The sequence below is a fragment of the Delphinus delphis genome, chromosome 5 (assembly GCF_949987515.2).
Source record: "Delphinus delphis chromosome 5, mDelDel1.2, whole genome shotgun sequence".
In the NCBI taxonomy this organism is placed as follows: Eukaryota; Metazoa; Chordata; class Mammalia; order Artiodactyla; family Delphinidae; genus Delphinus; species Delphinus delphis.
The window spans coordinates 72,810,831-72,835,428 of NC_082687.1; the positions used below are offsets into that span (position 1 = coordinate 72,810,831).

General features: G+C 36.5%; 1 protein-coding gene across 5 annotated transcripts in view; it reads right to left on the bottom strand.

Moving 5' to 3' along the window:
- The window catches only part of GRXCR1 (glutaredoxin and cysteine rich domain containing 1), a 305,190-nt gene that overhangs the window by 205,533 nt on the left and 75,059 nt on the right, over window positions 1–24,598 (bottom strand). For 4 of the 5 annotated variants that reach the window (XR_009519572.1, XR_009519567.1, XR_009519571.1 and 1 more), the window contains one exon: window positions 4,793–4,946. The exons of the other annotated variant lie outside the window; for it this stretch is intronic. The gene's annotated coding sequence lies outside the window, so the exon portion shown is untranslated. The remainder of the gene's footprint in view (window positions 1–4,792; window positions 4,947–24,598) is intronic. 5 annotated transcript variants of the gene reach the window in all.

Sequence of the window (24,598 nt, forward strand, 5' to 3'; positions counted from 1 at the left end):
TTACACAAAGGAGCCGCATCATAAATCCCTTTTTCACATTAGGATGCATTTTGGGTTCAGAGCAAGAAGCACAATGGGCAATACAAAATGGCACAAGGAAGCCCTTTACTTCTGTGCTTCTCTCAACCTTTATACTTTCTGGTTATGTAGTAAGAAGGTCTATGTGATTAACTTCCATTATCCAGCCCAGCTATGGCTCATAAAGCCATGAACTGAAGACTAGTTTATAATAAATAATCCAGACAGACGAGGTACATCCTGCTATAAAAATTCCTTAGGTAAGAAATCAGAACATGGCACCTCCTGGAAGATTTTCAGTTACCTTCCAATTAGTAAATTCCATCAATTTGCTAACAAAGGGGTCTGGGTAAGGTCAGAGCTACCTCAGGCAAGGAGAGAGGAACCAAGTTTTAGACCTGTTTATTAATCCTTTACTGGTGTTTACAGTTTATCTCTTATTTTGATGCATTTTCGAAGCATGTGTATTGTTTTGTGAGCATGTACAAACGTATATACGTTTGTATTCAATATTTATTTGTGTTGCATATTTACATCAAAATTCTGTTTCTTACTGGTTTCTTTTAGTCCTGTGTCTTAGGATCCATCCACATTGCTACGTGAACACCTAATCCATTGCTTCTAACTGCTGCATACTATTCCATTTGGTTTATCCCCTCTCCTAATGATGGACAGCCAGCTTGTCTCACTTCCTTAGTGGCAGAAATAATGCTGCAGTCAATATTTTTAGATATGAGAACCTCATTAGGATATTTAATCCAGCACATTACTCTTGGGCCATGTGGAACAAATATACTTAGTTTATTAAATACCGCCACCTCCAAAGTAAATACACTCAGACTATACTCCCACCAGGGCATGAAGATCCCTATATCCCCACATTCCTGCCAACATATGCCATTATCCAACTGACTGGGGGTAATAAGATGACGCATTTTGTTTGGGATCCTCTAATTACCAGCTATGAGGAGTATTTTGACATACACTGTTACCTTGACCATACTTGTTACCTTTTGGAATTTCCTCTTCTCTAAATTGTGTATTCATACCCCTTATGCATCTTGCAAATTGTAGTTAAAATGGCACATTCCCAACTCATTTCCTCTCAACTGGATTCAAACTGTCCATGGACACTCGAATATGACACAAAAGGGAAGTGTAATGAAGGGGCAGTCAGAGTGGCAAGAGCTAGTGGTCCTCACTAATTGCAATAAAAATAACTTAGTCTTGCAAATTTCACTAAAACATACAACAGTGTGAGTATCTTGGGAGGGCCCCTCCCAAAGCAAGTAAGGAGCCCTGAAGCCTAAGCTTTGTTTGCTTCACAATAAATCCACCTGGGGTCCCATGTATACATGGGTCCAATCTGAGCCCTCTATTTGCTTCTACTGATTTACTGGTCTGTTCTTGCACCACACTAGGGCAACACTAGGTTTATAACTATGTCTTTGTTTGCTAGAATTTTATCAATAAGCAAGTATTAATTTATTTTATGTTTTTAAAATATCACTGAAAATTTCTTAGAATCCCAGATAACATTTCCATATTTTATTTTTTATTCAAATTGTATCTACCCCCATCACCCACCACCTACCCCCTCACTGCCTAACGGAATCCTCTGACCAACAGGAGTTCCCACCTTTAGAATATGTCACTCATCTCCATGTTCCTAGGGATATTATTCCCTGTAGTTTTCATTATTTTTTATCAATGGTAGTATCTAGCTAATAAGACATTGCTCAGAAACACTCAGTCTATCCCCTTTCAGATTAATGAATTAACTCATGCATCCATTTATTCAGTAACTAGTTCTTAAGTGCCTACAATATGTTTAAATGTTATGAATTCAACAACAACAAAAAGCATACGTTAACCCTCATGGAGTTTAATTTTTACCATAAATCACTTCCTTTACCAAGAAGAAAATAGAGAGTATATGGGGGATACATAAGTAGTTTCTTCCTTCCTCTTACAGTGTATTCAATAAAGTTATTAATAATAATATGCCTCTTTCTGATATCCACGACTGTAAATTTCTAGACACTGCAATGCATCAGCGGTGGTTTCTGCAAAAACAAAGACTTTGTTCCCTTTTCCATAGGTCAGCTCACCGCTCTATACCACTACAGCCGTATATACAGTGTATATCAAAGTCATGCAAAATGTTGAGTGTTCTTTTCAATGCCCTCAATAAATGCAGTGCTGACTTAGATACTATCTTATTGGACTACAGTTCTTTCCCACTGTTCATGCCTGTTTCCCTCAGGACACTGGGAAGAGACATAATTTCATAAGCCATTCTCCTACTGAGGAAGATCAGCGTACCCTAAGGAAAAAAGAGCATATTTTCACAGTAAGGTGGAAAATGAGTGCATTTTTCTTTTGAACCAGTGGCGGTGGCGGTGGGAGTGGTTGTTTTCCTAATGTAGAATTCATGACATCACTTACTTACAGATAAATTCAAGCATGTCAAGTTTGGCAGATTCTTTCCAGAGACTAGCTTATCTCTCTAGCCTCATTGTCGGCCTCTCCTGCACTGTAATTTGCACTTGGCAAAGTTCCCGAAATAGAACATGCTGTTTCATACATCAGCATTTTTAGTTTCACTGTGACTTCTACCTGGAATGTGTTTCCAGCAATTATTTCTTCACCTGCCTCCACCCCTCATGCAAAACACAGTCCCAGAAGTGTCTCTTCTCCAATCACATAATGCTCCTCTCTCCTGAGACCCGCATACCCTGAGTATTCCAGTATCGTAACACTTAAATTAGTCTTTTGAAATGATCTATTTACATGCCTGTCCAGCCTACAAGTTTCTCAAGAGCACAGGACTGTGTCATTCTCCCCTTTATAGACCCAGCTACTACCCCAGTCCTTGCCATACAGCATGCAGTCAACAAATACTGAACAGAGCCCAACTCAACTAAAATATCAATAACTTTTTGGAACAGCGCTTTGAGCTTATGCAATCATAATTACCCCCAGAATGAACCCTGTGGGTAAACAAAATAGCCAGCTTCCAACATAAGAAACTTGAAGAGCAGGGAAGGCAAATAATCACTGGTGAACTTTGGTTAAATTCCCTCCTTACCCTTTTAATTAAAAATTTTTAAATGCCAATTAGTATACTGAGCATGGAGCACATTAGTAACTATTAACTCACTCCTTGATAATACAATATTATAATGCATGGCTTAGCAAAGTGGTTTTTAACTTAGCTCTTTGAGTTGGGGTGGGGATCATTTTGTGCTTATTTTTTGGTGCACATTTTAAGTTGTGATTTTTTTTTCCTCCAAATAAAGCATGAGCATAAAAATCGATAAATGAAACAGATAAAAGTGAGTGAGGTAGCTGAGGATGGATGGAGGGATGAGGGAAACTGAGACAGAGCCTTAGGATCCCTACTGCTCCTTGGAGCTCACGGTGACAACCACGTGTAGGCAGCAAGCAGTCTTTGAGTGAAGCACAAAAGAACTAAGCTTGCTGTGCACTGCCTCTCTTCCTTCATCCCTCCTCACTGCATGATCACTTATTTTAATTCTCTTTTTTTTTTTTTGAGTTGGGCAAGTAGATTCTGAAACTACCAACTTCATCTGTATTCAGAAGGATCAAGTTTCCATTGCTTCTAGGATTCTGGGGTGACTCGAGAACGTTAAAGAGGTGGAAAGAAAAAAAATGGCAGTGGAGGGCGTTCTATCAGTGATATATAATTACCTGCCTCACATGCTTTATTATGCTTCATTATCTTTATTATTATTTAACATATATTGTATGAAAAGTGCTACAGAGCAGCATTGCTCAATTTTTAATGTGCATGGGAAGCACCTGGGATCTTGTTAAAACAAAGGTTCCGACTCAGTAAGTCAGGAGCAAAATAGGAGAGTCTAACAAGCTCCCAGGTGATGCCAATTCTGCTGGTCCACAGATTGCGCTTTGAGAGGCACTAAAGGATGCCAAAAAATGGATGAGAAATAGTCTCTAATTCTCACGGAGTTCACAGTCTCATAGGAGGTACAGACCGTAACTGTAAGAACTCAAATAAGAAGCAGCAAAGGGTGAGTACTGAAAAGGATGCTGAACACCAGGCAGCCTTGAGGTTTTAGCAGAACACATGCAACATGGGCTGTTCTCAGAATCTCATGTCAAGTGCTTAAAGAAAGTAACATAAAAGAAATGAGGACCCAGTCGGGAGGTCCCAAAAGAAATTAAATATGTTCTCCCTTTTCTGATCCCTTTCTTGCTAGTTTTCTTAGTGAAGTGGGAGAATGCTGACTTTGTTTACTACCAACATACTTCTGCTTTCTTGTTGCAGAGAGCAGTAAAGGAAGATGGACCCCAGACAATGCTAGCTTCCTCATGGTTTCCAAAAACAGCCTCCTAGATTAGGTAAGTATTTATCCCAGCAGAGATGTCACCTTGCAGAGACAAAAACTGAGCCTGTTATCAAACAGACTAGCCCACTCTTAAGTGTAGGTGTCCAGGTGTCAAGCTGAAAGGAAGACAAATGCAGCTTTGCCCCCCACACACAGCCAAGAACTGCTTTGGAAAACTCTGTGGTGTGTGACACGTTGCTTTTCTATACTGTCACGTTTTAACAGGTTAACAGTATCAAAGCTAAACTTTCAAAACTCAGTTTTACAGGCTTGGGTATCTTTGCAATGAAATCACAAGATCACAGTGTTGAACTGCAATGTGGATCCCATCCTGTGAGTGTGTATCAGGGTTTCACTCTCAGAACATCGACTTCTAGGAAACACACAGTAGCCCAACCAACCTGTAGCCAAGCAGCGAACAAACAATCCTCTTGCTAAGGAGTCTGCTCCGAATTTCATCGAGATCCGACTATTTCTCAGAAAGAACATTCTGTCTCAGTGTTGTTCACTCATCTTTTGTCCCAAACCGATGATAGTGTGGTAACGGGCTGCGTTCTGTAGAACGAAACACACGTGGTTTGGAAGAACATCAGGCTTTAGGCTTTAGTTAGTGTCCCTAAGTTCAGGGTTCTCATCCATAAAACAAGGATAATAAAATCTACTAGTTACCTAACAGCATATTGTGAGAATTTAAGGAAGCAAATGTACGTGAAAGAACTGTAGAAACTACAAAATAATAATGTAATAGCATCATAGCTCATAAGCAATTGTCTTAATAAGTAGTAAAACAGTTGATTTCCATTATAAAAGTTGAAGGCCCAGATCCTTCTTTCCACTAGACTGGAACTGCAAGGGGGAAAAAATTTAGCCAAACACTCTTTCCTGGGACTTCTACCCTTGAAGAATTGGTGCAAGGCTTTAAAAAATGGTGAGGTCCCATTCATTTAGAAGCAGCATTCTCATCTGACTGTTCCTGTCTTGAGAAATTTCCTTTAGTTCTTGTTTCCTTGCTCCACTCGAAACCACTGATTTCCTCCTATTTCAAGATGTGGTTCTCCAATCTTTCAGTTTGCCAGTAAATTTCCTTTTTTGCCTAAGCTTACCAATGTTTGTTTCTTTGCAATCAAAAAAAAACTTAGCTAACTGATATACCAAGCCAGGATCTCAACCCAGGACAGCCCAAAATCCAAAGCCCATGCACTAAACCAATAAATTATACTGTCTCTTAAAAAGTCACATTAAGTATTAAAATGTACAGTGCTTCTCTTATCCAACCTGCAGCTGTATTAATCTATGATCCACCCATTAGTTCATATGGTAAGTTCTGACTTCTAAAAGCAAATGTGAAAATTATTTCTTATGTGATAATTCAGAAATTATCTTACGTGCCATGGATTTAAGGGGAATCATTGAGTCATTTGAGAAACTGAACTGTAGAGCTGATAGGAACCTATGAGATCATTTTCACCTAACTTTGTATAAACAGAAGTATCATAACAATTTCATGAAAACAGCATCTGGCAGACTTAAACATTCTTCTTTCAATTGGTATAGAAGCAACTACCCCACTGCTTAGATGCAATGTATTACAGACAAGTCTCACCAAGTACAAACTGTAAACACAGACTACAAAGACAAAATTTATCTTTCTCAGCTTTGTTTCAAATTTAAGAAATATCCAGGCTCTGCTAAGTGAGCAAGCCTATTACTCCAGTGGCCCCTTGAGTAGTCTAAGCAATCATCCTGGACATCAAACAGCAGGAAGCTTTTGGAAAGAAAAAAGGAAAAAAGGTTCAGCCACAGTTTAATTTCCTCTCTAATTGCCAAGGAATATATTCACTGAGCTCCTTGGGAAAGGAACTTTCTTCCACTCTCTCAACACTTTTCTGTTGGTACTAGATGAAAAAGAGACACAACAAATTGACGTGGGCCCTTAGATTCACAATTTTCTGAAGAAGGGCTTGCAGGAATGGGCATGTGCTGCGTGTGAGAGGAGTGGAGGGAACCAGAGCAATGGGTTCCTGCATGTGTCTGGACCTGTTACCACTCACCCCAACGTATGGCCAGTTTTCCATGAAAGAGAAAAAAGGCATGTCGACTGAAAAAAATGCACAACCCGAAAGTTGAGAATCATGTTTTATTCGGTGGACTTGCTGAGGACATAAGCCTGGAAGACAGCCTCTCAGCTTGCTCTGAGGGACTGCTCCTAAGAAGTATGAGAGGAGCCAGGATATATATAGGAGTTTTTGCAAAAAAAACCAGGTAGTCGGAACATCAGAAGATTACTGCTAAAGAAAACCAGACATCTCAAGTTAATGAATTTAGCGCTTTTCTATATATAGGAAGATGCAAGAGTCTGGCCTCATTGAAATCAATCCTTTGATATGATATATCTGGCCTTGATATCAAAGGCAAGTATCCTGTTTTTCTCCATCCTGAATCCCCTCAAGGTGCACAGTCGTGGGCGGCTACAGTGGCTGATGGCTTGATGACTGCAATATCCTTTGTTTACTGATATGGCAGGTGACATTTCCACATGCAAAACAAATAAATCACATTGGATTGTATATTTAGGATAAATGATATTTTCAAAATTCCCTGCAACATGCAAAAACCACTCACATTTATTAAAAATCATTCTCCCCACTCCAGGGTTGAAAGATTCTTGCATTTAGCAGGTACTTTTTTTTGGCACTTTGAGGAACTATGTTCAGCAGGTATTGAGCTCAAATCAATACCTCACTTACTGTGAAGTTCCAAGCTGCAGGATCATCACATAAAACACAATAGGGTCCTTCTAGTAATAGGACCCAATCTTGTTGAATGTGCACAAGTGGAAACCACAGAACACTGAATTTCATCGAATGTAAGATGCTATCAGCATGCAGGTTTTATAAATTTAAGTTTTAGCAGAGTAAATAAAGACAAATTGATCACATAATTTGATGACTCATTTTTATTGAATATGTGACTGTTTGGAATCATATAAATATTATAAATGACATGGTCTAATGTAATGAATTCTGTCTAATTAGAAGTTTTAAAAAACCGTATCCTAAAAAATTAGAAGAATGAAAAATACTGGCATAGAATCTCCTCAGAAATCTCAAATGGAATTATCTGATGGATCTGGAACACCATTAGAGAAATTTCTATTCACTTCTTTGAAGATCTTTAGGGAGAAGTTTAGATGTCTTGGTATAATGGAACAGGAGCCTTCTATGAAAACACTGAAAGAAGAAATATCAATAACGACGTGGCCCAAGAATATCACCTTTACCCTGAGTTGCTACTTTTAATATTTTCATTTACAATTTATTTCAAAAGTTGGTCTAATATTTTTTACTGCATGAACAAACTTTCATCAAAACGGCCTTTCTACAGAATACATTTCTCTTCAGTTTGCAAAGACGATATTCTATTCTTAAGCAAGCAATTCTGGTTTTACATTTGTAGCACCATTAAATAGAACTGGAGAGGTAACTTTTTTTGTACGTTTTTGTTGTAAATTTTACTACTTCAAACTTTTTTTGTGGCTGCCAAAGGGAAAAGAATAAGAAACAAAAATCAATGTTTGTATTTAAACTTGGAAGTATGATGAGAAGATATGGTGTGTGTATGTGTGCGTGTGTTGTTCTTTTGTTTTGCCTACTTTCTAGAATGTAAGCTTATGATACATATACTTACAGATAGCTCCTTCTCCTCCTATTACAGAGATTAACAATCCCTTTCTCTCAATAAACACAGAAGCTATCATTTATTCAGTAGTTATTATGTGCTCAGTGCCATACTAAGCTCTTTAGGCTCATATAAGAACTCTATGACAAAGTCATATTAAAATGGTGAAAACCTTTACAATATTCATTTAAGAAGTATTTATTGAACAACTACTGTGAGACATTATTCTGGGCTTTGATGATATCAGAGTAAACAAAAAACACAAAGCCACTGTTCTCAAAAAACTAACAAAAATAGAGAGAAAAAGCATCCACAGATGAAAGAGTATCTTTAAAGTATGACAATTTGATTGAAAACAAATCAGCAGTTACAATGGAAGACAGAAAATTCTGAGAAAATGTATTCAAAAAATACATTCGAAAATCAATCTAGAAATGTATGTCCAACAAAATTATCATCCAATAATGCGGGCAAAACATGTAAATCATTAGATGAAAACAAACTGTTTCTTCTATTAATAGATTCTAAATAAAAGCACTTAAAATATACTTCTAGAAGAGGACAAATTAGCCATAAAGGGAGGTCAGAAAAGCATACAAGAAGGATGAACAAAGCAGATTCCACAAAATACCAATAACAATGGTGCTGGTCATATTATTATTTGTGTATGGATATGACCTTACTCACCTTAAAAATAATATCTACAAACATACATCAATATTTTATTATTATTATGTTATATATTATATATATATTATGTATATATTATTATGAGGAAATTTTCCTCTCAAAAATTAACCTGAAAAAATAAAAAAAATTAACCTGAATGTAGAACCATTTATATGAAGAGAAAATAAAGTTCCATTTTCTTTTAAGCATAATTATGAATAATGGCTTCTTCTAGGCTCTGCTGTTTTAATCAATTGTGATTTTTATTACCTTTTTTTAATGCTCAAATTGTCACAAATTAGCCAGTGGGAACTCTTTTTTTTTTTTTGCGGTACGCGGTCCTCTCACTGCTGTGGCCTCTCCCGTTGCAGAGCACAGGCTCCGGACGCACAGGCTCAGCGGCCATGGCTCACAGGCCCAGCCGCTCCGCGGCATGTGGGACCCTCCTGGACCGGGGCACGAACCCGTGCCCCCTGCATTAGCAGGCAGACTCAACCACTGCGCCACCAAGGAAGCCCAGTGGGAACTCTTTTTAAGCTAGCTTCTGAGTCCTGTCAACACCACATTAGAACATTTCAAAGCACACTTGCCTGCTGGAAACAAACATTTCTAGCCTAATCTTGAAAACTCTCTTCCCCAAGGCATAGAATTAGCTCCTCCTAGAAGCATTGATATTTTTAGTTGATTTTTACCATTTCTCTATGATATCCCTACTTGAAATTTTAACTCCTCACGAAACTGTAACTAAACCTCCTTACTTTTATAATGTGATGAACTAAATAATCTTTACCATTTTTATTAAAATTTATATAATCACTTGATTTTTTAAACTCTGTCAATAAAAACTGTCTAAAAGACAGTGCTAACATTTTGAGTGATTTTCAATATTTTTATTCTGCTATGATTTTATGTACTCAAACCCCATTTCAGCCCAATATTTCTAATTATTTCCAGGAAGTTTCATAACTTTTCTAATTTTTATAGAGCAGTGTATTTCTAAAGCTGTCATTGTCTTTAGTAAGTTGTAATTACTTTTAACATGAGACAAAAATTTTAAATCAACTACTTAACAAATGCCAAGATATATACTTTATCCATCCGTACACGAGACAAAAAATGAAAATCTTTGGTTGTTCACTATTTTAATTAAAATAAGAAAAGCATTATATCTGTAAACAATAAGGCAAATTAAAATTGGAAAAAATTTCAGTTTTCACTTGGAGAGAAACTGAGATTCTGGTGCATGCTGAAAGACATAATTCAACATGGAAGTTCAATATCTAAGCCCTCACAGAAAAAGCATCTTCAGATCTCTTTGATGATACTTATGTGGGCAAATGGTACCCTCTGGTGCAAGACTGATTGAAACTGACACTTTCAACTTCATGCTCAAATTGGAAAAAGGTCCCCTAAGGATAGAGGAGCAATACTCAATTAAAGATGTCTGATTGTTAGAGAAAATGATACTGATTACCTTGCCTCTGAACCTCAAATTAATTATGCAAGATAATTCTCTACAATTTAAGACTGCCTCTATTATGTGATTTATTAGAACTACCTTGAACCTCTCTGGCCACTTAACATATGGCTTTTCAAAAGTAATTGAGAATATTCCATTGTATCTAGATGGGTGGGATGGGGGAAGGTGGGAGGGAGGTCAAAGAGGGAGGGGATATAGGTATACATATAGCTGATTCACTTCATTGTACAGCAGAAATTAACACAACATTGTAAAGCAATTTTACTCCAATAAAAAAAATGTAAAAAAAAAAAGTAATTGAGAAATGTGTTTCTTTTTCTAGCTGGAATTTATTTAAAAGTTTTGGACGATAACTTGAGATATATCATCTAGACACATTAATATTTATAATCTAGGTTTAGCTTTGCCAAAACAAAGCTGCAATTAGAATCCAAGTTTTCACCAAATCATACAGATTTTTACAGTTTAAAAACCCAAAGTAATTTTTGCTGAATCTGAAATGATAAATAATTTGTCCCAAACCATTGCCTTAAGGTCATATAGTAAGTACAATAGGAAAGCAAAGTGAAGAGATTGAATCTATATTAAAAGGTAGGCTTTCCTATGGTTGTTTCTATGCTAGTATCATCAGTCAATACATAATTAAATATTTTGATAGAGTACAAAATGTGATTTTTTTTTTTCCTGAGACAAAACAGAAATACCAAATAGGTTGTGTTGCATGCACCAATTCCAATTATCTGATACTGAGTAACTCCAGGACCGTGTTGAGGATTCTGAGAAAGAATCTGTGGCTCAGAGTCCAATATTAGCCAGGAGTGGAGGACTGGATACATATTTTTGGCCATCCTGACTCCAAAAGAACTGAAAAGAATTCCTTAGGACATTACCTCTACCTTTCAAAATATTAACGAATATTCTTTTCTACTTTGAATTAAGACATCTAACACATTTTGATTTCTATAAATACCTCTGAAACTAAATTTTTATTATCCAACTACATGTAACTTAATTTAATAGGAAAAAAAATTTCACTGAGTGCCCACCAAAAGCCCTTATGCCTGGAACTGGGAATAAAACAGTGTACAAAATAGACACAATTTTGCCCTCTCTGGGCTCTCAAATTAACAGGAAGGTAATAATTTTGATAATAATTGTCTATATAGGCAAAAATCCTCAACAAAATATTAGCAAACCAAATCCAACAATATATAAAGAGGATCATACACCATGATCAAGTTGGATTCATTCCAGGGTAATAAGGATGATTTAACGTACACAAATCAATCAGTGTGATACAACACATCAACACAAGGAAAGATAAAAACCATATAATCATCTCAGTAGATGCAGAAAAAGCATTTGACAAAATTCAACATACATTCAGAATAAAAAGTCTCATCAGAGGGAATATATCTCAACATAATAAAGGCCATTTATGACGAACCCACAGCCAACATAATACCCAATGGTGAAAAGCTGAAAGCCTTCCCACTAAATTCAGGAGCAAGACAAGGACGCCCACTCTCATCACTTCTATATAACACAGTATTAGAAGTCCTAGCCACAGCAATCAGATAAGAAAAAGAAATAAAAGTATCCAAATTGGAAGAGAAGAGGTAAAACCATCACTACTTGAAGATGACATGATACTCTATATAGAGAACCCTAAGTCTCCACACAAAAACTATTAGAATTAATAAATGATTTCAGCAAGGTAGGAGGATACAAGATTAAGATATAGAAATCCATTGCATTTCTACACACTAATAATGAAATATCAGAGACAGTAAAAAGAAAAATCCCATTTAAAGTCATATAAAAAATATACCTAGGAATAAACTTAACCAAGGAGGTGAAAGATCTATATGCTGAAAACTATAAAACATTGATAAGGAAATTGAAGATGATTCAAAGAAATGGAAAGATATCCCATGTCCTTGGACTGAGAGAATTAATATTGTTAAAATGGCCATACTACTCAAAGTAATCTACAGATTTAATGCAATCCCTATCAACATGCCCATGACATTTTTCACAGAACTAGAACAAATAACTCTAAAATTTATATGGAACCATAAAAGACCCAGAATTGCCAAAACAATCCTGAGGGGGGGGGAAAAAAAAAGCAGGAAGTATAACCCTTCCAGACTTCAGACTATACTACAAAGCTACAGTAATCAAAACAGCATGATATTGGCATGAAAACAGACACATAGATCAATGGAATAGGACAGAGAGCCCAGAAATAAACCCATGCATTTACAGTCAATTAATCTATGATAAAAGAGGCAAGAATATATAATGGAGAAAAGACAGTCTCTTCAGTAAGTGGTGTTGGGAAAGCTGGACAGCTACATATAAAACAATGAAATTAGAACATCCCCTTACACCATATACAAAAATAAACTCAAAATGGTTTAAAGACCTAGATGTAAGACATGACACCATAAAGCTCCTAGAAGAGAACATAGGCAAACCATTCTTTGACATAAATCATAGCAATATTATCTTAGATCAGTCTCCCAAAGCAAAAGAAGTAAAAGCAAAAATAAACAAATGAGACCTAATCAAATTTAAAAGCTTTTGCACAGCAAAGGAAACCATCAACAAAATAAAAAGACAACCTATGGAATGAGAGAAAATATTTGCAAATGATGCAACTGACAAGTGGTTAATATCCAAAATATACAAAATAGCTCATACAACTCAATATTTAAAAAACAGACAACCCAATTAAAAAATGGGCAGAAGACCTAAATAGACATTTTTCCAAAGAAGACATAAAGATGGCCAACTGGAACATGAAAAGATGCTCAGCATTGCTAATTACTGGAGAAATGTGAATCAAAACCACAATGAGATATCACCTCACACAGGTCAGAATGGCTATCATCATAAAGTGTACAAATAATAAATGCTGGAGAGGATGTGGAGAAAAGGGAACCCTTGTACACTGTTGGTGGGAATGTAAATTGGTGCAGACACTATGCAAAAACAGTATGAAGGTTCCTTAGAAAACTAAAAATAGAACTAACATATGATCCAGCAATTCCACTCCTGTATATATACCTGGAAAAAAAAAAGAAAATATTAATTTGAAAAGATACATGCACCCCCAACATTCATAGCAGCACTATTTACAATAGCCAAGACAAGGAAGCAACCCAAGTGCCCATCAACAGACGATTGGATAAAGAAGATGTGGCTCATATCTACAATGGAATATTACTCAGCCAAAAAAAGAATTAAATACTGCCATCTGTATCAACATGGATGGACCTAGAGAATATTATGATTAGTGAAATAAATCAGACAAAGACAAATACTATATGCTACCACTTATATGTGGAATCTAAAAAATAATACAAATGAACCTATATACAGAACAGAAAAAGACTCACAGACAGAAAACAAACTTATGGTTACCAAAGGTGAAAGGGAAGGGGGAGAGACAAATTAGAGTACAGGATTAACAGATAAAAACTACTATACTTAAAATAGAGAAGCAACAATTCCCTATAGCACAGGGAATTATACCCAATATTTTGTAATAATCTAAAATAGACTATAATCTTCAAAAAAAACCCTACGAATCACTGTGCTGTACACCTGAAACTAACACAAGACTGTAATTCAATTATACTTCAATAAAAAATAATAATAATAATCTAAATGAATGGTTGTATCATGCTTTGCAATGTATTTTTAAACATTAACCTTCCTTGAATTCTTTGGAAAAGCCAATTCGTTCATGATGTACTTTTTCAACACATTGTGAGATTTGGTTTGCTAATATTTTGTTCAGGAATTTTGCATCTATTTTCGCAAGGAAGAATGACTTTTAATCATCCATTATCAATAAAATCCTTATTTGATTTTGGCATCATGATAATTTAGCCTCATTAAGTTATTTGTAAGATGTCACCTGTTTTATTTTGTTCTATTTTCTGGAAGGATTATATGGTTTTGGAATTAATTGTTTCTTGATGATGTGTCATAACTTGCCTTTTAATTGATCTAGATCTGTTGTTTGTTCTGTTTGGGTTTTCATTTTGGCTTTTTATATAGAAGAGGGAAAGATTTTTAAACACTGATCTAGTTTCTTTAAAGGTTACAGGTCTACTAAGATTTTCTTTTATTTCTACTTGATTCAGTATTGCTAAGTAATTTTCTGTGTGAAATTGTCCATTACAATGTAAATTTTTTACATAAGACTGTACAATGTTCATGTATGTGCAATTTTATTTTGTATGTTAGATGTTTTTTCTCTCCCTGTCCCTTGATAAATTTCACCAGGGTATATCAATTAACACTGAATTACCTTTTTTTTTTTAACAATTAAAATCAATTTGGCCAATTATTTTGGCTTCATACCAAAAGGCATAAAATTGCCAAGAAGTGGTAAGCCTTTTCTTGGTAATCCATTCTTTTAATATTAAGCTTCTCCGTTATTAAAGTATATTTGTAATTATTCTATGTTCAGCACCCATGAAAAGCAGCCATTCTTTCATTTTGATGAAATAAATTTTCATCTCTTTTTCACTGCCAATAATAAATAATGTTTCCTTTCTAGAGCCTTTCTTCTTAAATCTTTATTCACAAGTCCTATATTTCTCTTTGATTCATTCCTTTGAACTCTGTCTAGGGTCTCTCCGTATCTTTTAAATTTTGAAACAGAGAACTTAATATTAAACCCTAGAACTACCTGACCAATGGTATATAAAATAAAAAAATGATCTTAGGAACCCAAACATTCAATATGTTGTCTTCGTTAATACTGCTTGAGAAGCCTTGAATAAGGGGATTATGCAAAGTGGGAGAGTGGAGGCCTCCTGCAGAGAGGAAATCTTGACCACAGACACACTTCCTCATCACCTCTTTTATTAAGACCTCAGAGACTGTGCCCTCTGTTTTCTTGTGTGCTACCACGTACTTCCTCCAAATAGAGTTTTCCATGACCCTAAATAACTCAGAGCTTTCTCACAGTTTTTCCAGGTTTCCTAGGGGTTTGCATTGCAAAAACAAGGAAACTGGCTAAGATAACCTTAACTAATCATAAGGATTTTATATTTTCAATAAGCCACTGAGCAAAATGACACCAACACCTCTAAGACCTGGGAAGAAAACTATGCCTCCAACCCTTTGGCTCTCTCTCTTCATTCTCTCTTTGGTTCTGGAGAGAACATGAAATAAATATATTTTATCTCAGCAGGCATGAGATAAATATGTTTTGTTTCTAGGACTGGTGATTCTGATGATAAAAGTTAATTATATCTTAATTACCCACTTATCCCTTTGCGGGGGCGGGGGCAATAGAGGAGACAATAGTTCTTTGCACAGGGCAGTGTCTCAATAAACATCTGTTGAATGAATGAACTAATGACAAACAAGTTAAAGATGGCATTGGATCCTTGGAATCAAAAGGTCCAAGTAAGTTTCCTCTACATTTTAAGAAATACAGGGTTTTATCCGTTTCTGTTTTTTCTTCTAATTTATGAAAGTAAATAATAATGATCTTAGTCATCATTCTCAGAAAAGGGATGACTATTTTTCTTTCAAGAATAATTAGCTCAAAAACAATTAAAGTTCACAGAGGCAACCTAAGGTATTAGGAAAGTAGCTGGTTTTTTTTTAAAGAAATTTACAAACCATGGCAATACAAATCCTTTTTGGAATAAGGCAGCATTATAAATCTATAAATTAAAATATTTTACTCATCCATTTTTAATTACAATAGGAAACAGAAAAAATATATTCAGTCAATATAAGTATAATCTTTATCTAGGTTAGGAATACAATGAAAGGGATATAGGTGGAAATATAGATGAAAGCAACAGAGATCAAGAAGGTGGAGGGAGAGGGAAAACGGAGGAAAAAGAAAGATAGAAACATAGATCGAAAGCAGCAAGAATTGAAAGAGAGAAGTGTTCCCTATTAAAAGCTTTTTAAACAATTACTGCTATAGGCTGTTAAAGTTGGGCTATGGTGTTCCCCCAATAGGATTAAACAGTAATGTCAAATTTTGAATTTTCCTAAAGAGTCAAAGGACAATAAGCTATGAGCTGTAAGTTTCCCATAATTTAAAGACTGCAATAAAAATTTAATATTCATTTAGGGAGAGAAATACGTATTTCCTACTCTATCAGTTATAAATAAGTTTAGCTGCAAGTAAAGAAACCATGATTAAGAGTAGCTTAGAGCTTCCCTGGTGGCGCAGTGGTTGAGCATCTGCCTGCCGATTCAGGGGACACGGCTTCGTGCCCCGGTTCAGGAAGATCCCACATGCCGCGGAGCGGCTGAGCCCGTGAGCCATGGCCGCTGAGCCTGCGCGTCCGGAGCCTGTGCTCCGCGGCGGGAGAGGCCACAACAGTGAGAGGCCCGCGTACTGCAAAAAAAAAAAAAAGTTTCTTTTTTTCCTCACAGAACAAGAAGTTCAGGGCAAGGCAGTATCTGGTGTTCACTGACTGCTCAATGACGTTACTGAGGATTCAGGAACTTTTTTCTCTTTGTTCCAGTGCCCTGGCCACAATAAAAGACCTTCCTCTCACCATTGTGGCCTCCAGGTCTCTAGATAGCTCCTGAACCAGCAGGCCTGATATCAAGGAAAGAAGAGTGCGACTGGAGAAAAATAATAAAGAACAAGACCAAAGGGGCCTTCCTGCGTGCCTCTCCCTCCTTATCAGAGAAGCCATGGCATCTGGGACACCTCGCTCAGCCCGCTTGTGCTTACATCTCATAGGCCAGTACCACGTTCCCTAGGGAGAAGGGCTTGTGTATGGGGATGGCGTGGTAAACCACCATGTTCACCACAGTCACATTTTCAAGAGATCAATTTACTTTGCCTGGGGTCACACTTTAATGAAGAGGACAACAGCTATTTTTCCCTTGGCAGTCATATTCCAGTGGTCTGGCAGCAAGCAGAAGAAAGATTTTCCTATACAAGAAATTTTGTTCATGGGCAAATATATTTAGTCTTGCTATTGTACTCAATTCATTCAAAGATACATTCTAATTTACATGAGGTGGATATCATAATCAAATGCAGGGCAGGCCCTTGAAATTCCAAAATGCAAGCACAACACATGAAAATGTTCCGATTCTGCCAGGTCCTTACAGTTTAAAATGTAAAATACTAAGCTGTTTGCTGCAAGCAAACTTGACTCTTCCTAAATTTAATCCGTCATCTAAGTCTAGCAACAGAAATATTTGCCCCTGTGTATACTCAGTGAATACAACTGAAGATGAATATCCTCATTTTCTCTTATGAAGACTCAGGAAAACACAGGTTTGTTAGGCAAATTATGTACTCTTTCCAGGCTCTCTGGACAATAAATATAATTCAAATTTAGTATCCCTGATGATTAGCATATATATATACACACACACACATATATATATATTTTAGTGTATATATATATTTTATATATATAAACTATATATATTATCATATATATAAACTAGTAAACATGATTAGTATATATATTTGTATATATAAACATGTAAGTATATATATACTAATACATTATGATGATTAGTATAGTCTTTTTTTAACATCTTTATTGGAGTATAATTGCTTTACAATGGTGTGTTAGTTTCTGCTTTATAACAAAGTGAATCAGTTATACATATACATATGTTCCCATATCTCTTCCCTCTTGCGTCTCCCTCCCTCCCACCCTCCCTATCCCACCCCTCTAGGTGGTCACAAACCACCTAGCTGATCTCCCTGTGCTATGTGGCTGCTTCCCACTAGCTATCTATTTTATGTTTGGTGGTGTATATATGTCCATGCCACTCTCTCACTTTGTCACAGCTTACCCTTCCCCCTCCCCATATCCTCAAGCCCATGCTCTAGTAGGTCTGTGTCTTTATTCCTGTCTTACCCCTAAGTACTTCATGGCTTTTTTTTTTTTTTTAGATTCCATATATATGTGTTAGCATATGGTATTTGTTTTTCTCTTTCTGACTTACTTCACTCTGTATGACAGACTCTAGGTCAATCCACCTCACTACAGATAACTCAACTTAGGTTCTTTTTATGGCTGAGTAATATTCCATTGTATGTATGTGCCACATCTTCCTTATCCATTCATCTGTTGATGGACACTTAGGTTGCTTCCATGTCCTGGCTATTGTAAATAGAGCTGCAATGAACATTTCGGTACATGACTCTTTTTTTTTGCAGTACGCGGGCCTCTCACTGTTGTGGCCTCTCCCGTTGCGGAGCACAGGCTCCAGACGTGCAGACTCAGCAGCCATGGCTCACGGGCTCAGCCGCTGTGCAGCATGTGGGATCTTCCCGGACCGGGGCACGAACCCGTGTCCCCTGCATCGGCAGGCAGATGCCCAACCACTGCGCCACCAGGGAAGCCCCGCATGACTCTTTTTGAATTATGGTTTTCTCAGGGTATATGCCCAGTAGTGGAATTGCTGGGTCATATGGTAGCTCTATTTGTAGTTTTTTAAGGAACCTCCATACTGTTCTCCATAGTGGCTGTATCAATTTACATTCCCACCAACAGTGCAAGAGTGTTCCCTTTTCTCCACACCCTCTCCAGCATTTATTGTTTCTAGATTTTTTAATGATGGCCATTCTGACCAGTGTGAGATGATATCTCATTGTAGTTTTGATTTGCATTTCTCTAATGATTAATGATGTTGAGCATTCTTTCACGTGCTGGTTGGCAATCTGTATATCTTCTTTGGAGAAATGTCTATTTAGGTCTTCTGTCCATTTTTGGATTGGGTTGTTCGTTTTTTTGTTATTGAGCTGCTTGTAAATTTTGGAGATTAATCCTTTGTCAGTTGCTTCATTTGCAAATATTTTCTCCCATTCTGAGGGTTGTCTTTTGGTCTTGTTTATGGTTTCCTTTGCTGTGCAAAAGCTTTGAAGTTTCATTAGGTCCCATTTGTTTATTTTTGTTTTTATTTCCATTTCTCTAGGAGGTGGGTCAAAAAGGATCTTGCTTTATGTCATAGAGTGTTCTGCCTATGTTTTCTTCTAAGAGTTTTATAGTGTCTGGTCTTACATTTAGGTCTCTAATCCATTTAGAGTTTATTTTTGTGTATGGTGTTAGGGAGTGTTCTAATTTCATTCTTTTACATGTAGCTGTCCAGTTTTCCCAGCACCACTTATTGAAGAGGCTGTCTTTTCTCCACTGTATATTCTAATATATTACTGTATACAAAAATATATAATATTAGTTTATATACACTAAACTATATAAACTTATATGATGATTTATATACATAAATGAGTATACTAGTTTATAAGCAATATAAATAAGTATATATGGATATAAAGTATATATAAACTAGTATATATATTAGTATATATAGTTATATATATAAACTCTCATAGATAAAGGTTTCTGGGAGATAGTTTCATAAATTCATAGCACAGTATGTGTTTTAATAGCATTTATCATGTATTTTAATAATTATATAGAAAGAGTATATATATATATAGTATTTATGTATTCTCAGGGGGTGTAAAATATTAGACTATAAGGATATCTACCAAATTTACCAAGCTATTAACAGTAGTGCTAACAGTAGTGCTCTTTTCTGGATGGTGGGATAAAGGTATTTTGTGTTTGGGGCACGTGCAGCATGCACAGTGGCACTTTACTATGGCTATATGATTATTATTAACAAAATTCTTATCACGTTATATTAGAAATGTTTGCATGTCAGTCTCTCCCATTAGCTGTAATCTCTATAAGGATTCAAGGGTCTTGTCACTTATTTCTATATCCATACTTTCTAGAATAGTACCTGGAAATTAGTAAGTGCTTGTTATCCTCAGAATAAATTAATGAAAGAATGAGTTTGATTTTGGACTTTCTCATTCAGGTCAGTGTCCGTCCATTCGTTCAAGTACTCTAACCAGGATTTGATGATCCACGTTCCTGTGATTGTGCTGATATGTTAGAGGTGCTTCCAACTAAAAATTGTCACTCGCCATCTGGTTCTACAAGCATGAAGTCACTAGCCACTGTAGTCGCTGACCTTCAACATACCCTGAAAGGAGTTCAAGGGGAAGATCAGGAATGAGGCTCTCCGTGCTCTGGGAAAAACTGGCAGAACAGGCCGTCAGATAGATATTTTCAGGAGAAGATTTTATGAGCCCAATTTCTTGCATCTTCTCATACCTAGAAAAGCACTAAAATCATTAATGGAGACATCTGGCTCCTCATGACTAGCAGCAACCTTTTGCCAAAATGTGTGCCTGACCGCATGTATCCACCTTCACTAAAATCACGTATATACTGACCTTCCCCCCACCTCTTCGGAGCAGTTCCTCGGAGCTATCTGAATGGCTGTCTCTGGGCTATAGTCCTCATTTGACCACAAAGAAAACTTAACTCACAACTGTCATGTTGTGCTTTTTTTTTTTTTAAGTGCTAACATTTTTAAAAGAAAACAAATAATCACTTAATATCCTTCAGATGCCCCTGAGAATAACATGACTTCACATTCCTAACATTGTCTTAGGTCCCATGATCATATAGAAGTTGATACCAAATGCTGACCTATCACTATTGAGAATCCCATCTAAAACTGCCTTCAAGTACTGTTGCCAGATGCCAATATTGACCTGGACCATTCACTATTTTATTTTCTTATTCAGAAAAAAAGCAGCATTTTTATCAACATTTCTTAAAATTACTTGGAAGTAAAAGAACTACTTTAAAACATAAAATGGTCAGGTCTAAGATTTGATTTGATTTACAAGCTAATAAATTAGTCTGTTGTTCTTTCCTGGATGCTGGTAGAAGAGACAAAACTCCTGAGTCAGAGAAAAAGGGTTTTGTTACTCATGGCACCGCAAACAGCTGGAGCATCAGTATATTTACAATGGTTCTTCTTGCCCCCAGATCTCACAAGGAGATGGGGAGGGGGCCAGATGGATGCTATACATGCAGAGTATGCAGCTGAGAAACGATGAGATTGGGGAATCCACCACATTTATAGACAGGAGTGAACTAGCTTACTCTTTGTGTGGGTGTAGAAGGAGATATCACCTCATGTCTCAAGATTACCAACTGCATAAACAGCCCTGAAAAATGGCCCCAGTAAACAGCAGTTAGGGCCTTACAATCTTAGCACACTCAGCAAGACATAAAGGACAGCCAAGTAGCCTACAAAGGACTCTCTCTCCCACAAAACTATTATTATATAAGCACAAATAAATCATCGACCAAAATTTGCAAATTTTTATTTATTCTGCAGAGAACACAGAGCAAGCCTATTTCGATGTAGTTCAATGCTTGGGCTCCACTTGGCTTTTATCCCCACCTACTATCCCACGACTAGAGCAAAGAGTTGGTGAATGCAATACAAGAAATGAGGCTGCGGCAGAAGTCGGGGTCAGAGGTTGAAGGGTTTTATATACCATGATAAAGACACTGGACTTATCCAAAGAAAACAGGAGCTATTTGAGGGTTCAAAGTGAGAGAGATTCGATTTGCATTTTATATAAATGGCATGGAACAGGCAAATATAGAGGCAAGAAGGCTAATTTGGAGGCAGTTGAATGATTGCAGCCTGACCCAAAAAGTAGGAGTTAGAATGCAGATAAGAATAGACTTGAGAAATGTTTAAAAGGTAGAATTGTCTCAATTTAGAGTTTAATTGTATACAAGAGGTGAGGAAGAAGAATTTAAGAAAATTGTCTGTTTCTGCCTTGAGCAACCATGTCACGGTGGCACTCTTCCCTAATGTAGAGAGCATAGAGCATGCAGCAAATGAGACAGTGAAAGCATTTTTTTCTTTTGATACTATAGGGAGTCTGAGATGTACTGGGACATCTGGGATGTTCAACAGAAGTTGGATAGGCAGATCTGGTGCTTTGGAGATAAAGCTAGGCTTGTGCCATGGAACTAAATGGTAATTGAAGTCATGAAAGAGAACAAGATCATGTCGGAGTATATGAAGAACAAGAAGAAAAAAAAGGTTCAGCTGAGAACCCTTGAAGCACAACCACTCAAAGACAGTCAAAAGACTTAGAATTACAACTAGAAAGAAGAAAATCAAGAATGCAGATACCATGGGAGCTAAAAGAATATTTCAAGAAAAGAGACATCATCGTCAAGTGCTATGGTGAACTCGAATAACTTCAGAACTTAAAGTGTTTATTCGATTGAATAAGGAGGTCTTTATTTACATTGATATGAGCAGTTTCATTAGAATCGGAGGAAGAAATCATGTCGATAGAAAGAGAAGTCGAAGTGAGTTGAAGAAATGACAAATGAGTGTGTACATAGGCAACTGTTTCAAGAAGTGTAAAGTAAAAATGCAAACAGAGGAAACTTCCAGGGTTTGTTTTGTTTTTTAATGAAAGAAGAGATTTGAATATGCTTTAAGTGAACATAGGAAAGAACCAATAGGTAAGGGCAGACTGATGATGTGGGGATAAGACAGGAGAGATAGTCCAAAGAGATGCTAAAGTAGAATTTTCAAGAAGATAAAATCAGGACCCTCATGCAGATATAAAATGAACATGAATCAAAGATGGCCTTCAACTCACTAAACAAAGAGGTAACTCATAAGATAGTAAGACCAGCTCAAAGTGATTTGAATAGCTTATTTATTTATAAGTAATTTAATATGGAAATGTAAGGATAAGATTGCTCAGTAAGTGCAAAATGATTAATATCCTGGAAAGCAAAAAACTGAAGCCTTTGGAGTTATCTTTTTACAGAAGAGAAAATGTGGACAGACCTTATTTACATCACTATAGGGCAAAATGCATAACTTAACTATGCATGTAACTTCACTAAGTCCTAATAAATTGTGAGCTGAACAGAGTACATTTCCTTAGATAATCCTTACGTGGACCTGTAAAACAATGACCCCATATGATAATAAAAGGACATTCTGTTCACCTTTTGGCGTTATTTACAAGTTCTGAACAATTTTTCTCAAGAGAGAGTAGTTGCTAAGGAAATAGAAAGGAAGTTTATCTTCAAGGTCTTGGCAAGTATCAGAAACACTCAAAAAAAAAAAAAGTGAGTGAAGTGAGTTAATGAACAATCCATTTATGAAATTATGGACAGAGTCAAGAAAGAGAAACCAAAAATGGTGAAGGGACCCTGGGATCAGCAACAGTAGCTCCACTAGGTCTGATAACGGAGCAAATGGTTACCATGACCCTTTGAGACCTAAAGCTGTAGACGCCAACTGTGGACTTTGATAGAGGAACACATCCAGTGGCAATCCCTCAGCCTGAGGAAGATAATAAAGGAAAGAATATCCCTCATCATTTTCCTGCTCTCCAATCTCTGGTGACTTCCATTGGCGAAATCCAACCTGATGCCAGAGGGCAAAGGAGCCTTTACGTAGGTCCTATAGCTCACTCTCCTGGGACATAAAGCAATGACTGATTAACTGGTACTATACCAAAAGGAACCTCTTGATAGATTCTAATATTCATGGATGTAGTGTCTCATCACATTCTGATTACAAATTAATACATTCTTTTATTGCTTCTCAGGAAAGGAAACAGATGGCAAATGGTTATGATTGGAATGAATCCATTTGTAAGCTATGATGTCCAAGATTATTTCAGGTCAATGTGAAATCAATAAACTTTGTATTCATACTTATATAATTTTTTCATACATTAACCAAATTAGCAAAACTTTCTCAGTGTATCAAATGTTGTCATGAGTTCTGAGAAGAGGAAATATGGTAACCAGCAATATTTCATGACACTGACTACTGGGAGTATTCATAAATACTGACTGGATTATGATACCTAATGAGTTAACAAAATGAATTTCCTTTATTATGTTACAATTTTAGATGTTACATCCTTTATAAGGCTTTTTATCAGAAATCCAGAATGATGTAAAAGGAAAGGCCAACGGTTATTTCAAAAAGATGTTGAAATGCAGGGTATATTCAAACAAACTGGACAGCAATATAGGGTGATTTGTTTTGTGCCAAAGTATAGTCACACGGCTGCATAAGGCACAAGTTTTGAGCTTCTGTAACGTGCTTCTAACACCACTTCCAGATCTCTTTGGCAATTATTATACACTGTTGTAACATATACAACAACAGTATCTTTCAACAGTAAGTACCTCCTCCTTGAACGCTTTCCATTTTCTATATATACGTAAGTCTTTCCTAGATAATTTCAACAAAGAGTTTCATTTCAACAACAAAGAATTTGTTGAAATATCATGGTAGGCAAAGGATTGTACTCTGAACCCACTGAGGCTATATCTGAGTCTCAATAAATGTCATTTTCATTTTCACCGTGTATTTTATGGATGTGCATACATGTCCTCTCTTCTCTACCAGAATATAAATTCCTTACGTGTAAGTTCTCTCTTATCCACCACTATGTATCTTGTGGAAATAGAAC